Source organism: Tenrec ecaudatus, chromosome 8 (genome assembly GCF_050624435.1).
Source record: "Tenrec ecaudatus isolate mTenEca1 chromosome 8, mTenEca1.hap1, whole genome shotgun sequence".
NCBI classification, from domain to species: domain Eukaryota; kingdom Metazoa; phylum Chordata; class Mammalia; order Afrosoricida; family Tenrecidae; genus Tenrec; species Tenrec ecaudatus.
The window spans coordinates 30,635,598-30,651,973 of NC_134537.1; the positions used below are offsets into that span (position 1 = coordinate 30,635,598).

Below are 16,376 nucleotides of genomic sequence, written 5' to 3' on the forward strand. Positions count from 1 at the left end.
AGCCTGTCCAAAGACACTTGCCTTTCTCACTTGATAGCCAGGGAGCCCACTTGACCATCTCCTGCCAGTCTACGGGTTTTGCCGCCACTAATTCCCAGCTGGTGCTTCCTTGCTGGCTCTAGCGCCGTAACGAGGGTTACCAACCTTATTTACCTGGACTCCCCACTGCTCTCTTCCCCAGAGGTACCATGCATTTATAGCATTAGAAAACTATCCAATCCCTTCATGGTTAGGTGTCATCCTGTAGACTCTGACTCAGAGTGATTATAAGTACAATAGGCTGAGGCACTGCTCCATTTGGGGCCCTTTCCACAATTGTTATGATGCTTAAGTCCATTGTGGGAAGTCACTGTGAGACTGAAAACACAAAACCAAAGGTCATTATCATGAAATCAGTCCCCCACTCCTGCCGCCCTGGGAGTTACAGGGTAGCACACGCCACAGGGCTTTCTTGGCTGTAATCTTTATGGAAGGAGGCTACCAGACATTTTCCTTTTTTGCGGTTGTCAATAGGTGGATTCAAACCATCAACCTCTATGGCTGGGAGTGAAACACATTTCATTTGTTCCCCCTTGAGATCTTCCGTGTTTTGCAGACTCCTATTAACTAAAGAGAGGAGGTAGGTAGGGCAGGAACAGACATTTCTGAAGGCCACTTGGTATGCAGGGAGTCAGGTGAGCCAGGGTGTAGCAGACATGCCTATGAGGTGCTGGGCTATTCTGCAGCAAACCTGGAATCCAATAGACCAAGCCAGGAATTCTCAGAGAATGGGTATTATGATGTGATCTCGCCTCCTTTTATTCAAAGTATTTATCGTGGCCATAAATTGGAAATTGGTGTGTAATTTTGATCAGCTTATTGCACCTGTTACTTAGGTAGCTTTGGAGTTCTAGGTCGATTTGCCTAATTACACTATAAAGTGAGATCTTTGCTCTCCTTCCCAAAAGCAAGAGAGAAGCCAGTATATATTCTGGTCTTCACTGAGCAAACCAAGCAACTGAAGAGTAGATGATCAATTCATGAATCCCTGGGTAATTTTTTCCTTCTTGCTTTTTGCTGCGTCTTAAGAGCAGGAAAAACATTCCCCATTCACTGTTCAGTAGAAAGACAATTCATTCAGGGAAGTAACTGCTAACAAAATCACCGGAACTGCTGGAGCAGCGGAAGTCGGAAGGGAAGAATTGAAGAATGAATTCCATGGCCGCAATCTAGGGGTAAGGGAGACCGGATTCGGAAGTTACTGCTGGGCTTCTGAAACTCTTCTCAGCATCCTCAAAGTTGGTGATGAGGCCCTCAGCAGTTCACCTGGGTTTTGTTGTGGAGAGTACCTTTAGCTGAACATGCTCTAATTCTGCAGGAAGAACCACCTAGGAACTTGGACTTGATTTTCCAGTTCTGCAGTCATTCTCACCCTCCTTCCTGTTTTCTCTCTACCATTACCATCAGCGTCCTACCTGCTGCATTTCATTTTGTTTCTGACCTAATCTTCCCAGGTGTGTTGTCCCCGTGATCCCATATAGATAGTTCCTAAAAGAACACAATGCTCAAGGAAGACCTTTTTCACTAGTTACAGCTTATTTAAGATGAAAAGATTATCTCCAGGCAAGGTTTCAGCAGGTTATCAAGCTTCCATGGCTCCAGGAAGTCTAGGGTTGATGAGAATGTGAAGTTCTATTCTGCACTGCACTCCCTTCATCAGGATCTTCCTATGGAATCTTGATTCAACCGTTGAGCAGTTTTTGACCTTTATGGTCTCATAGCTTTGATCGCCGGTAAAACAGCAGCAGTGGATTCAGCAACTCTTCCCTTGAGTCTTCCACATCTCACCCAGGCCATCTCAGGGGGAGAGCCTAATTGTTAGCTTCAAGGGTGTGTGTGAAATGTAGTTCTTTGCTGCCCTACTTTGTCAGTGCAAGAAGGTATCTAGAGAATGGAAATAAACTCTGAACCAATCTGCGCCAAGCTGGCGACTATATCTGCCACCAGCATGTTCATAGGAGCCTGGGTAGAGGATGGGCTACTCTCTGGCTGCTAATCACAGGGTTAGGGGTTCAAACCACCAGCTGCCCCATGAGAGAAAAAGGAGGTTTTCTGCTCTCATTAAGAGTCTCATAAACTTGTAGGGCCCGCTGTTGTGTAGGGTCACTATGAGTCGGAATTAACTCGACGGCAGTGAACTTAAGGGTCTACCTCCTGACTTCCCGTTAAAGCAGGCACATTGCTTAAGTTCACTTTCTGGATTGGGCTCCCACCTAGTTTTGACAACTGTGGTTGATTTCTAACTCTGGGGAGATAGGCCCTAGGGCAGTTGCCCCATCTGTGTAACTTGTGCACGAACATTTATGCAACACGCTGTGCCTGATAATGTGCTCGACTTGGAAGCATGCTCACAGGTAAGTCATGGTTCCTTCTACTGGGAGCCCATGTCTGGGAAGAGGAAGAAGTGAAGTTCATACATAGTAGAAAGAACTGCAGCTGAAGGAGTTCAGAAGAGAAAGATTACCCCCAAGTGGCCTGAGAATCCAAGCAACCTTCATGCAGAGTGGCCGTGGCCCTGTGGTGTCCAAATGGAAGCAGTGCCATCTCATTAAGGGCAACTGGAAGTTGTGGTGGGACTTTTCCCGTTACCTTAGTGACCTGAGGCCATGTTGCCATTAGCACTCAGAAGATGGGCCAGGAATGCCAGCCTTTGTCTTACTCTGTATGACACTCCTTACGGAAATAGTTCTCTTTCCTCAAAAGACAATCTCATTCCTATTGAGAAACACTAAAGGACACCTAGATAGCTCTATTTTGTGGGTGTAGAAGCGTAGCAGAGGAATTGTTATGCAAGGTCAACAGTTCCGAACCACCAGCTTTCTCTGTGGTAGAAAGTCTAGCGTTGGTACTCCTCTGAACAGTTACAGTCTCGGAAACCCACAGGGACAGTCCCGCCTGGACCTATAGAGTCACTAAGAGTTGGACTCCACTGTGAGATGGCAGTGAGTTTGTTTTTCTGGAAGCATAGGAAGTCCAGCCAAAGGAACACCATGAGCCAAGAGTTCAGTCTGAATCATAAAAGGCATGTGTGATGTGAGTTAAAGGGGGGGGCTTTACAGCAGGAGTAGAATGTTGGGTTCAGATGATGGAAAAGCTTGCTACATATTAGATCGGAGGACTTGGACTTTATTCTGTTGGCAGAGGAAAGCCATGTAGGATACTGGAGCAGTTACTAAGAGCAGAAGCCTAGCCTTCTCTTACTGCGGTGTGCCAAGGAGACACCTTACACTCTTGGAATGAATGAATGCCCAGGCAAGTTGTATGCAAGAGTTGGGCTGGGTTTTATCAGCTGTAGGATCCGGTGATGCCATGGGAGCCCAGGTTGTCAACATTGGGTCCTCTGGAAAAGGCAGGCTCAGCATAGTGACCTGCCACTTGCAGGAGAGTGTGCGCAGACCTCAGTAGTAGTTGCTTGCACTGAAGAGAGAAGCTAATGTCCTCAGACTCTTCCAGGAAAGAGAGAGATTCTTCCATCAATGGCCCCAGTGAAACCTATAGGCCATGGGGGGCGGGGTGGGGGGGTTGGTGTGCGGAGCATAATGTACAGCCTGCATTAATGCTCTTACATCTTGCGCTTATTAAAAATTGCCAATCAAACCAGCAATTTGCTGACAAGGTTCATGCGCTGTGACCATGACTGCAGTGGGTTTTTGGGGAGTGGCTTGCTCGTCTGCATGGCGACGGAGGGCTGCGGCGTGCATTCCCCGTGCTGTCCTGTGGAGTTGTGGCGGCTCTTTGGCATTCGGGTCAGTCCCTCTTTCTTCTTTGGTCTGGGGTTTGGATATTGGGATGAGAAGCGTGGAGCTGGGACTGACCAAACATGTATGTAAGATGTGACCTTGTGAGTGCCACGGGACCGTTTCCTTTCTGAGATCTTCCTGAAAGGTGCTTAGAGTTGTGGGACGAGTCCAGAACTCTCCTTTTATTGATGGGGAAGCTGTGACTCTGGGAAGGACAGTGATTTGGCTTTGGTCCTGTAATAAGCGGACCATAGGACCTGACCGGAACCCTTTGGAGCTGGGCTCCTGGTGGTGGGGAGAGGGAGTGATGTGCATCGGATTCGGAGCCCAGAGCCTTGGCTGTTGGCTCAGCTACTGACCTGCCATATATGACAGGCCCCGAGTCCCTGGTTTGTGAAATGGGCACCATTTCACTGGTCTCAAACAGTGAGTACGTTGAGGCAGGTGAAGAGCTTGTGAAATAAAAGGGAATGCAGAACTATTCCTCTGCTTTAAAATGATCTGGATGTTTCCGTACTGGCAGTTCCCGAGGCCATCTTTAGAGAAAGGGTGGGGCCGTGAAGACATGGCTGACCACTCCCCAGCCACAGAACTCTTGCAGAGGGCTCTCCCTCCCATGGTTCCGGTGCAGGGATTTGCTTTCAGCTGTAGAGGCACAACACACATTTATTGTCGCCTTTTTCCTTTTTAAATTGTGGCTGGAGGGCAGTTTGTAGGGCACATTGGTTTTCCATTCAACATTGTATACATATTTCCTTTCCAGCCAAGTCTTAGAGCTGTGTGGAACTTGGGTAGGCTCCTGACTGGGGCCATGTGTTCATGTAGCCCTTTAATGTGAGGTGGGATGGAAAGGCAGGATGCAGTACATCCTGGAAGCCCTCAAGGCAGTTGGACTTTATCTCTTGGTAAGATAGGTGTCAGTCAGCTGGCAAAGTCACTGGCAATGGAGGCTTCCCGGGCAGCCCCTTCAGGCTGTCAGCAACGGAGACCAGAGGCAGGGAAATTTGCCATTGTCAGGGACCCAAGGACTGGGTGATTTCTAAGTTTTGGGCACATGTTAAATTACATTTTGTGCTTGTTCAGCTTCTGACTTGAGGTTGTGAGAAGAATGATAACGCACAGGCATAGAGCTGTGAAACTTTCAAGACCATTCCCAGCTATTAGTCCATTGTTCCACACAAGGGTTGCCATGATCAATCTCATCCCTTTTGAACAGATGAGGAAATAGTGGCCCAGGGAGCAGATGGGATATTTTTCAGGCTACACAGTTGGCCAACGGGGAAACCAGGAGTTGGAGTGCCAAAGGCAACATTTCCTCCCGAACCTGGACAGTGAACGCTCACCTTCTCTTTTTGTTTGACATCCTGGAAGCCTACGAGGGTTACGAGTTTCAAAGGTCCCAGACAAGCTGTCAGATTTTCAACGTTGAGCTTTAGGTGATCTGGGACACAAATGTGTTTTACCCATTAATTCACTCTCTTTTTTGGTGTGTGGCTGTTCCATTGTTTGTTCAGGTTGAAAATGTCCATGAGAACAAAGAAGGAGCACTCTGGTCGGTGCCACTTGTTGAACATAGCCGTTGTGCTGGGCACTGTGGTATTTGCTTTTTCAACTGTGGATTTAGATAAATGCATGAATGGGGTGATCATAACACACGTGTGTGTTGTTTTATCTATTTAAATTGTGGTATGTATGTAGTAAGTTTATAGAGAAAATTGGCTTTTCATTCAATAATTGACGAACATTTTAAGAAACATTTTAGGGGCTCATACAACTCTTACCACAATCAATCCATACATATACATACATCAGATGAGCATTTTTTGGTTGCCATTCTCATTTCTTCTATTTTCTCTCTGGGCTCCCTTGCTTCCATTTGCCTTTTTTTTTTTTCATGCCCCATTGAACCTGCTGAGCAAATGCTGCCCTTTAGGCCTTGTAAGGTTAGTGACTGAATGGAGTCTGCTCTGCAGAATGTTATTGTTCACTTTGTAGGCCTGTTTATTGTTTGGCTGCAGGGTGATCCCACTGAGTGGATTCCCTTTCAGCTTTGAAGGACGTCCAAGGGCTAGAGTTTCAAGATTCACTCCGTCTTTATCAGACCACTAAGTGGATTTTTTTTTAATGAGTTTGAATTTGTTTCAAAATTGTTTCCCATTTCTGCCCAGGACTTCCCATGTCCCAGTTAGAGCATTAAAGAGTGGTGGCTGGGCACCATCTAGTTCTTCTGGTCTCAGGGTATCAGGAGTCATGGTTCCTGTGGTGCGTCAGTCCTTTGTACTAGTTCTTTGCTGGAGTATCTGATTTTCTTCACTCTTCTTTCCTTTGGATGGCGAGAGACCAATAGTTGCATCTTAAATGGCCACTTGCTAGTTATTTTATACACCAGTTGACATTCTTCACACTAAAATGTAGAACATTGTGAACTACGCTGTGCCAGTTGACCTAGATGTCCCCTGAGACTGTGGTCCTAGGATCTTAAGTTCAGTGACTCATTCCCACAAGGCATTTTGTTGTAGCTAAGAAGTTTTCATAACGTCCCATTTTCTTTACTGTACAGCTCATACAAATAGAAACTAGACATGTCCTCTGCTAAACCTATAGATATATGTAGCCTAATGTACCTCACTTACCCATGCCTGTTCAGTTGACATGTCAGCCTTGGAATCTACTGGTAGGTTATTTCCTGCTATTATTGATACTGCAGGGTTGTATATGTAAAGCTATTCTTATCGTTGTTGTCTGTTGCACTGGAGCACCTCTCAGTGTCTTGTGTGACACTGTGCTAGTCGCCCCTTGCTGTACACTGCCTTTCCCTTCAGGCTAGCTAGTAGGTTTTCATTATCAAATGATTTTACCTCCTCTCCCTGCCTCTCCTGGTAAACATCAAAGAATGGTTCTTTCTGTGTGTAAACTTTTCCCAGACGTTTTCTCGTCGTGGTCTCACGCAGTGCTTGTTCTTTGGTGGTGGGCTTGCTGCAGTCAGCTCAGTGCCCTCCGGGCTCATCTGAGTTCTGTGGGTATTACCTGATTCTTTAGCGTGGCAGACGGTCTTGTTCTGTGTACGAGCACTGTGCACACCGTGTGTTCCACAGTGTGTGTTTCCCCTGGAAAGCACGTGGCTCCTTTCTTCTCTTTTCACTGTTGTGATGGGTGCGGCAAGGAACATGGGTGTGCACATATCTGTTCCTGTCACATTCTGTATTTCTTTATGATATATGAAGGGGATTCAGAAAGTACATGGGAAAATCCCTTTATCTTTGACTTTCATTTTTCCCATGGGCTTTTTGTATACCTAGGAGGGGGATTGCTGGATCTAATGGCATTTATGTTTCCAACTTTCTAAGCAAGCGCCTTATCTTTTCCACAGTGGTCAGACCATTTGCCTTGATGGCAGTGAGTGTTTTTGGTTTCGTGACACTGGTAGGAAAGCTCCACTCTTAGAACATTTATGTACATAACGACCAAATTCACAACCAAACCCACTGCCATCGAGTCATTGCTAACTCATAGCAACCCCTTGTGGGTTTCTGAGACTATAACTGTTTAAGGGAGTAGACATCCAGTCTTTCTCAAAAAGCTGCTAGTGGTTTTGAACTGCTGACCATGCAGATCGCAGTCCAGCTTATAACCTCTACACTACCAGGGCTTCTTATAGAACAACATTGCAGTATGATTCCCCAGTTCACAGACAAGGAGGAGCTTAACTAACTTGCTGGAGAGCACTCAGGTCCTAGAGAGAGTATAATGTAGCTTTTCAAATTTGAGAATTCATGCTTCCCTGTATTGCCCGCCTCACTGTAAACGTGTAAAGCTGCAGCTTAGAGCTTGGAAGCTACTAGATTCAGAGTTGGAAGAGACTGGGAAGCGCTGGCAGGCTGCTGATGGTCAAGCTGTGCTTTGTGGAGCTTGGGACGTGCGAGGATGGCCCTGGGCCTGAGGTGCTTGGGTGGGCGAGGGTCCCCAGAGAGACAAAAACTTGTGAAGAGAGGGTGAAGCGAGGCCAGGCACCTCTGCTTTTGTCTGTTTCCTTGCTAAGCAGCCGAAAAGCATTTTGTTTCACGACAATCTCTGCTTCTCCGGGGCAGGAATAAAAGCTTGAAAACGATTACGCTGTCCCCTCCTCTCCTTTTACTTAGGCCAGGAGACTCAGTGACTTGAAGAAGTCACGTGCTGTGAGGGAGTCCTAGGGTGGGACTTCTTACCCGCCCCCCTGCCTCAGGCCCAGAGTTCATTGTCTCCCTCACTCTGGGGCATTTTTTTTTCCAAAGCACTTTCTTTAATTCAAGTTTTCATCTTGATGGGACACAGTTTTTTCCCTTCCATGGAAATGACCCAGGCCATGGAGTTTTCAGCTGCTGCGTCTACCTGCGGAAAGTGGACATGGAATAAGCGAGACCAAAGAAGAAGCCATGCATTTGAATGATGGCGCCAGGAATACTGAAAGCACCACGATTGCCACAAGAACCGACAAGTCTGTCCTGGAAGAAGTACAACCAGAATGGACTTCCAGAGGAAAGAAAGGGCGGCAAGACTTTGTCTCGTGTTGTCAGGACAGGATAAGCCCCCGGATAAGGCAGGGCACTGTGGAACGTAGAGAGGGGCAGCGGAAAAGAGGAAGACCTTCAACACGATGGAAAGTCACGTGGCTGCAACAACAGGCTCCAGTATTAAGAATCATGGCGGGGAGGCCACAGAACCAGGCCGTGTGTCGTTCTGTTGAACATAGGGTTGCTGTGAGTCAGAACTGACTTGACAGCACCCAACAACAACAACGACAACAACAACAAGGAAATGTGTAGAGTATCCTGACTCCTTTGACCCTCTCCCTGCTCCCTCTGGGGCCTCTGAGCATCTGCTGGAGATTGCTTAGGTCTGCAGCATTCCTCTTGGCTGTGCCTCTCCTGGGAACCTTGGACCTTTGGAACCTCCCTGATTTCAGTGCAGAGAAGTGTTGACATGACAGTCAGTATTGTGCTTCCTCTGTGGCCCAACTGTCACAGACACCAACTGAGTACATTCAATTATTTGTATTGGTTGTATGCACCGCACTATAACACAGGGCTTCTTCTGAGTACACAAGCCTGGGGTCGGGGAGACAGAAGCTGGTGAGCAATTTTTGTGACTTGTGATTATTAGATTTGATAGTTACCTGAGGAGGATTTTATCTCATCGAAATGGAAGGGGAACCTGGATCTAAGCAGTGGGAAAGATGAAGCTTAAAAGTGGGAAGTCTGGTTATGAGTGGCCTGTATACATTGTGCATTGTACTTTTTTTCTGTAAGCATTCATTTCTTCACCAGTCCTGTGGGAGTGAAGCTGCCCACCTCACTCACAGGAGTGTAGATGAATGAATTGAGATAGTATATACCCTGCAGAGTAAACACTTATTACATTGTTGTGGTTGTTGCTGTTATCTGGCAGTGAGGAACCAGAATATATATATACTTAAACATGATCAGTGGTGTGATTGGAGCTACAAGCAAGCCGCCTGCCTTTGCCCTTATAAACAAAGCCCAATTTTCTTCTCCCTGCTCCCAGGTTGATATCTACTTATAGAGACTCTATAGGACAAGGTACAATTGTCCTGTAAAAAGCCCCATCTTTCTCCCTTGGAGCAGCTACTGGTTTCAAACTGCTAACCCTGTAAATCACATCCCAACTCATAACCACTAAGCCACCAGGGCTCCTTTCGTTTTTTTAGTGTGCAAAAATTTGGCTCAGTTTGCATTTCATTAAATCTTCATTTAATTCCACCCATCTGCCTACCTCTCACTACTGACATACACATTCTCACAGCTACACTATGGAACTTACTTCCCTAAGCATGAAATTTTATCGCCTGGGTTCACATTTTCCCATTGCACCTTCTCTGCTCCACCCCCTTTTAAATACCCAGCCCCAAAGTCCTTTTCTCCCATCATGAGGAGTCCTGCTGATCTTTGAATTCAGGGCATTTACCACATCCTGTCCTTGGTTGCAGCTTGCCCTCTCTCTTACTGGCTGTGTTGGCTCTTTGAAGTTGTTGGCTTGTCCTACCCCTTTACTGTCGCATGTTAGGGACTCAATCACAGGTTCATGGTTGGCACAGCGGAATAATGTACCGCCTTTCTTAAACATCAGCTCACAAGGAAGCACCTACAAAAAAGGCAAACCAGAAAACATCATTGGCCTATGTGCTCATCAGCCTTGGGAATGCTTTTCTGGAAAAGATCCGGCCCCTAAATGACAGCTATGACTTGGCTATTTGCAGGAATTGAAGAGAATCCAGACTAGGAAGACGAGCCACACCAGTGGACCAGCCAGCACTTGTATTTGCAGAGCTTCTCCCTGAGTGACGCCCTTTGGCTCCCAGGTGACCTGCCCAGGACTTCTGGTATGTAAATGACCTTCCCTACTCCTCCCTTTGCCCCCCTGCCTGGGATTGAGAACTACCAGTGAGTGGTGTCTCTGAAGCATGAGCCTTTTTGAGCCTGTTCTGTCGTGGTGGAGGTTTAATGGGTTGTGGATTACTCTCTTTTTGATTTTTGCAACTTGAAATCTCCTATGCCCTTGATTAATTCATGCTTGGGAGCCTCCTTAGTGCTTTGTGGTATATGGGCTCCTTACTGTATGCTTATTTCCCCAGGGGCTCATTTCAGAGATCATGGAGCCTGTGTTTCTCACAACTTCTCCGAGGAAAACATCACAGGCCCCGTTGAGGATTGTGGGGGTGGGGGGCAGAGGGGGTGTCTTCTGACCGTCTAGCTCCCTTACCTCCTTTGGACCCAGCTTTATGCTTTTCATTGACAAGGGAGATTGTTGTCTTAAGCCGTGCTAGAGCGCTGTGCGATTTGGAGTTTGAGAATCTGACAGTTGCTACTGAGCTCTGAAGCGTGTGGATATGACCCCGTAGAACATTAGGCATTTTTCCCCCCTCTCATTCCTCAAGTCTCCATGTTGCTTTGTCCTGTGACAGGCCTTGTTGCTTTTCGTCTTTGTTAGGGAACACACAGTCATGTACTATAAATGACACCGTAGTCTCTGACACTTTTAGCATGCCTTTCACTTTCAGAGGACTTCAGTCACCTCACCTCATGGGATGGTGCTCAACACTGCTCAGGCGGCTGCACAGTGGCCGTTTTCACCCCTCCTTCTCAGGTGGGATTGTTTCTGTTTAGAATGGGCAAGCCCTAGGTGAAGGTGAGCTGGTGGCGCAGTGATGAAGTGCTCAGCTGTTCACTGAAAGATGGGTGTGAACCTACGCAGTGGGTCTGCGGGAGAAAGACCTGGCACTTGGTCCCCATGCAGATTGCAACCTAGACAATGCTGCAAGACAGGCCTACTTTCACACGCATGAAGTGGTTGTACGTCAAATTGACTCAGCAGTACATAAGAATCACCAGCCATCGGTGAGAGGTCAGATAGGGCATTACAGAGGTGACACTGGAATCTTCAGTAGTTTGACTTCTACACTTGTGTTCTTTTTGCTGCTGATTGTTATTGTCACCTGGCCGTGTGTGTGTATTTAACCCCTGGGAACCTCAATTTTCTTCTCACTAAATTGCGTATCATGCTACCTCTCTGGTGGATGTCCACAGGGATTAAATGAGACTGTCTTACCAATTCCTACTGAGTCTATACCAACTCATGGCAACCCTGTGGGTCAGCATAGAACTGTGCTTCATGGGGTTCTCTGTGGCTGACTTTCCAGAAGGAGATTGCCAGGCCTTTCTTCAGAGGAACCTGGGTTGTACTTAAACCACTGGCCGTTAGATGAGCATATGAGTTTGCTCATAGTTTAGCCTACCCAGCAACTTCCAGAAAACTTAGACTACCCGGTAAAGCGCATTGCAAATGGAAAGTGTTGTTTTTACCACTTAGAACCTTAAATTCAATCAGTGTCCCGCAGACTGTGGGAGACAATACTTTCCTCAATATTTGTGTGAAGACACTGAGGTTCAGAATGCGCTGTGAGATCACAAGCTCCCAGCCGTGTGAGGAGCAAATTGAATGTAAGGCCCTACCTGCAGGCAACTTAATTATTTGATGCTGTTTGGTATTGGCAAGTCCCTCTCTTCTCACAGAGCGTTCTCTGGTGTTCCATAGAAGAGCATTATCATTGTAGTCTGGGGATAGTTTCAGATCTGGCAGGACCAGCGAGTAGGAACAGGGAGATGGGAAAGATGCAGTCTCTAGCACCGAGCTTGGCCGAGCAGGATTGGTGTTGTGAGATGGGCCATGGAATTGAGCTTGATGAAGACCAGCTTTCAAAGGTCTGTCTTCCCCTGTTGGTCAGTGACAGGATACGATAGAGCACCCACATCCTGTGAGTCCACAGGCTAGTACCAGTGCATAGACAGAATGGGTTGCTTTGCGAAGTAGCAATTTTTGGCACACAGCAAACAAGGATGGCTATCGGGTTGGCAGCTACAAATGCAGTAAGGAGTCCGCAGTGTGATGTGGGCAGGAAGTAGCCAGAGTGGCTGAGGGATGAGATCTCGGGTGCCTTTGTTTCACTATACATGCTCATCCTCAAGAATTATAGGCCATTAACACAGACAGAGTTTTTGTTTGTTTTTTAACTGTGGTCTTAAACAGAACAGAGAGTAGGAGGTCAAAGACTAGGGTACCACATTTTGGTTCCATAAAAGGATGAACCTTGTGTTGGAATGATGGCATTTGCATCTGCAGGAGATAGTGATCGGGCCATCACGGGGACCTCAGGGCATTGAGGTTGCTGGTCTTTATGGTCATTGAATTGCTTGTTCGGGCTCTTCTCTCCACAACCTTTGTAAATCCTACTACACAACTGGACAGGGGTATGCAAGTAGGGGAGTGTTGAAGGGATTGGTCCATTTGCCATCGCCCTGGGGATGACGTGAGCCAACTCTAACTCCAAAGCAGAAACAAAGAATCCCACAACCACCAGGAAAGAAGAGCCAAGAGAGTGAAGTTGCCTGAGATACCCATGTGTAGAGATGGTGGCAACAGCTGAAGTCCTAGGGGCTTCAGCACTGAGACCATGAGACAAGAGTGGTGGGCTTCCTAGCCCACTAAATAAGTCACGCCGAGTGTCTCTGGGTTAGCAAGCAGAAGGGAGCCCTGTCGGCATTCATCAATGCTGAAGGAGTATTGTAACACTTTGCCAAGGAACCCTTCCCTGGGGCCGAGGCTCCGAGAGGTCCTGCCAGTATGGATGAGAAGAGGTGCTATAGACCAAAGAACTGTGTTCTTCACATTTCTGATCCTCACTTCTAACTTGCTCGTGCCGCCATTGTAATGGCTGTACATAGAAGCAGAGTGTTGTAGTGTTGTGGGAGGGATGGTTGGTGTCAGAATAAGGTAAAGACATTGTAGGGTGACATGTCTGATGCCATATAAGGAATTGGCGTTGGACTAATGTTAAGTTTGGTGTTTCTTTGGGAGCCCTTGTCTAGCTGGAGGAAGTCAGACCCAGTCCCCTCGCCATTTTTTAATGGCCCCTTCTTGACCTGAGACCTCAAAGCTGATGGTTCTCAGTGATCAGGAAGCATTTACACATACATGTGCCAAGGAAATGCAAGGTCTCTTGTGGATTTGGGAGCTGATCTTCAGTAGAGGGCACGTTCACACTCTTTCAGTCTGGTTTGTCTACCTCTCTGTGTGCTCACCCCCTGGCCCGTGGCTCTCAAACTCCTGGGCCATCCTTCTTTCCTCTGCTGAAGTGCACTTGTTGGAATTTTGGAAGGAGCACCCATTCTGATGGCTGTGGTCTGATTTTCTCAGTGACCAGTGTGGGTTACCTGGTGCTCCTTTCAGCCTCTTTCTGAGACTCCCTTGGAGCACTACCATGAACAAGGCCTCTGCTCGTGGCTCAGGCTTGGCTTTGCCACTGACTGAACTGGTTTCCTTACCTATTTCAAAATTCACGTTTACGTGTGTTCCTTTGTTAGATGTGCAATGAGATTTAAATGTTAGCTAGTTTTCAAGCACCTGTGCATGCTTATGAAAATAGAAAGCGAGTAATTTAAAGAACGGAGATGACTGGTGAGGCCAAGTGGGAATTGTCCTCAGGGATCACAGTTGGCCAGTCTGGGGCTAGCTACCAAATCTGTGGATGAAAACATGGGGGCTAAGAGAAAAGAACCGATCAAGATCCTAATGAGTGACTGATGTCAGGGTTTGGGTCTCCGTGCTCCCTGACCAGTGCTACTATGACTTAAAGAGCCCCCGGGGGTGGGAATAAGCAACTTCATGGTGCAATTTCAAAAGTCATGCCACATGCCTTGCTTCTGAAACTAGCTGCAGAACAAAGCTGCACACAAACTTGGAACTGTTGGGAAGTCCGTAGTTCGTCCGTGTTTTCTCTCCCTCCCTCCCTCCCTCTCTGCCTTTCTTGGGACATGGAGGTCAGAATTAATTGTACCAATTGAATTTTGACTTATCTCCTCCCCTCCTATCCCCTCCCTGCCAGGAAGACTCTTAGTGCAGAAAACAGCACACTTGAGAGAGTCAGGGGCTTGGGCCTGAGTGGCGGAGCTGCAGACTAGGTATTTAGTGACCTTCTCAGGTATACCTCCCCACGCCCCTGATATTGCCTCCCTTCCAATGAATAGACTTCCTTCGTTAGATGGTCCCGTTCCCGAGGTGAACTTAAAGCCTTTCAAACTTTCCTTGTTTGGCTTGAGGGAGCTTTCCCCCTGGAAGATGGAAACAGTTGGATGGAACAGTTGAGATTCCACATCTTTGGGGGTTAATAATTTACACCGAGTAAGGAATTCTGTCTTCAGTGGGACATGCTATTCAAGTACTAGAGGAGAGAAGGGCGATTTTTTCTGACATCCTGCAGTCTGCTTGTCCATATTTGGAAATGTTTACCCACCACACTGATCTATTGGAAGAGGAGGAGGTGACTCAGGGTTTAGGAGAAGCAGGATTTGAATTCTTGTTTCCAGAAACTAAGTCCCCCCAGCCCCTCCCCCTCCTTCCTTTGCCCCTTGTGTTGGAGGCTGAAGAGAGAAGGTGTCAGTTCTGCTTTCCTTGGGCTTCAGGGCCACCTCCTTGCAGTGGGACAAAGGCCCATGAGAGGGTGAGCCGAGGGTCCTGCATTGCGTGAGTATATCATTATTGCCAGTTTGAATGGTGTTTCTGCTGCCTCGCCTGCAGAGATGGGGCTTATCTCTGGGCTGCTGACTGCTTTAGTTTGGGGTGTGGACAGCTGCTCTCCCAGGGTAGTGTTCTTTACAGCTGCACTCTGCCTGAGAAAGGATCCTGTTTGCATATAAAGAAATTAGATGTATATTTCCCTCCACCTGAGCTGGGTGGAGAGATGATTTGGGAGCGGTCCTACTGTTTGTCTGATCGTTAAGTCTAAAGCATCGGGCCAGGGGAGGTTCTGGACAAGCCGGGAGAGGAACGGGTTTGACTTGATAACGCTGCTATGGTTGGACTTTAGAATATGCAAAATGTTGGGGGTATTCTGCTTGTGCAGTGTCTCCAGTTTGGGGGCGAATGCATTATGTCAAAAAATACACTGTGTAGATCTGATGGACTGGCTCAGTGGGAGGGGTTCCCAGGGTTTGCGCAGTCCAATTGTCTGTGGGCAGTGGAGGTCCAGAGAGCACAGGTCATGTACCTTGAAGACCCAGCGCCAGAGAGTGGCAGGAGGTTAGGGTTGGAACCCAGAGCTTCTCCCTCCGTGGTTTCATTCCCCTGGCATTGAGTAAGGCAGAGAACTGTAGTGCCGGACTGGGGGATGAGCAATCTGGAACCCAGTGATGCCTGGCGTGCTGTTCACGTTTCATCAATCAGGTGATGAGAAACGAGGGCAAGAACTCAGACGTCCCAGTCCACACTTCTTTGCAACAGGTCACCCAGGCTCTGTACTGGAATGTGTTGTTTAAGATATTTTTACTGCTCTCCTCCCTTGTTTGATTTCTGCTTACCTTTTGAAATTACCTGCTCCTCGGAAAGGCTACTTTCTATTCTGCTTTGCTGCCCACATCTCTCTTTCTTTCTTGAGAAAGGATGCTTGCTTGTCCAACAAGTGGGGCTGCCCTAGGGAGAACCTGATCTCAGTTTTACCTGTGGCTGTGGGAGTCTTGCAGGGGCCTGGAGAGAAATTGAGCAGACTGTCCACCTAAGCCTCACTGCTGTTCTTGAAACTGTGAGAAGTCTAGAGTATGGGTCCCATTCAGAGGGGAGCCCTAATTCTGAACACATAAACACACACACACACACACACACACACACGTGTGTGCTTTGATGTCCTGCAGCATTCGACAGCGACCAAGAGCATGCCTTGTTACAGCCCACCCAGGTGTCCCACAGCTGGGTGGGGTCACTCCTTTTAAAGTTAGTTCACTTTCAGACAAGGTATATAGGAAGGACTTTTAAAAGTTCCTGGAAAAAATTCCACAATAGTTTCTAGGAACATTTTGAAGCCCTCTCAGACAACCTGTTCAGACAAAGAGCTCTGGGAAGGTCAGAGCGAAACTTCTAGCAAAGGGCATGGGATGGGCACTCTTTGTTTTATTCTGCCATGACTCCCTTGTCTTCATCTCTTTTTCTCACACTGAAATAAAATGTTGAAATACCTGCAAACTTCTGCCATTTCAGACTGAGGACAAGGTGTTT

At 47.3% G+C, this 16,376-nt stretch overlaps 1 protein-coding gene across 14 annotated transcripts in view; it reads left to right on the forward strand.

The window, feature by feature from the left end:
* LPP (LIM domain containing preferred translocation partner in lipoma) overlaps positions 1 to 16,376 on the forward strand; it is a 792,938-nt gene that overhangs the window by 56,953 nt on the left and 719,609 nt on the right. For 13 of the 14 annotated variants that reach the window (XM_075556195.1, XM_075556197.1, XM_075556200.1 and 10 more), the window contains one exon: positions 10,033 to 10,155. The gene's annotated coding sequence lies outside the window, so the exon portion shown is untranslated. Of the gene's footprint in view, positions 1 to 10,032; positions 10,156 to 14,701; positions 14,853 to 16,376 lie in introns of those variants that run through there. The other variant, XM_075556203.1, reaches the window with a different exon arrangement.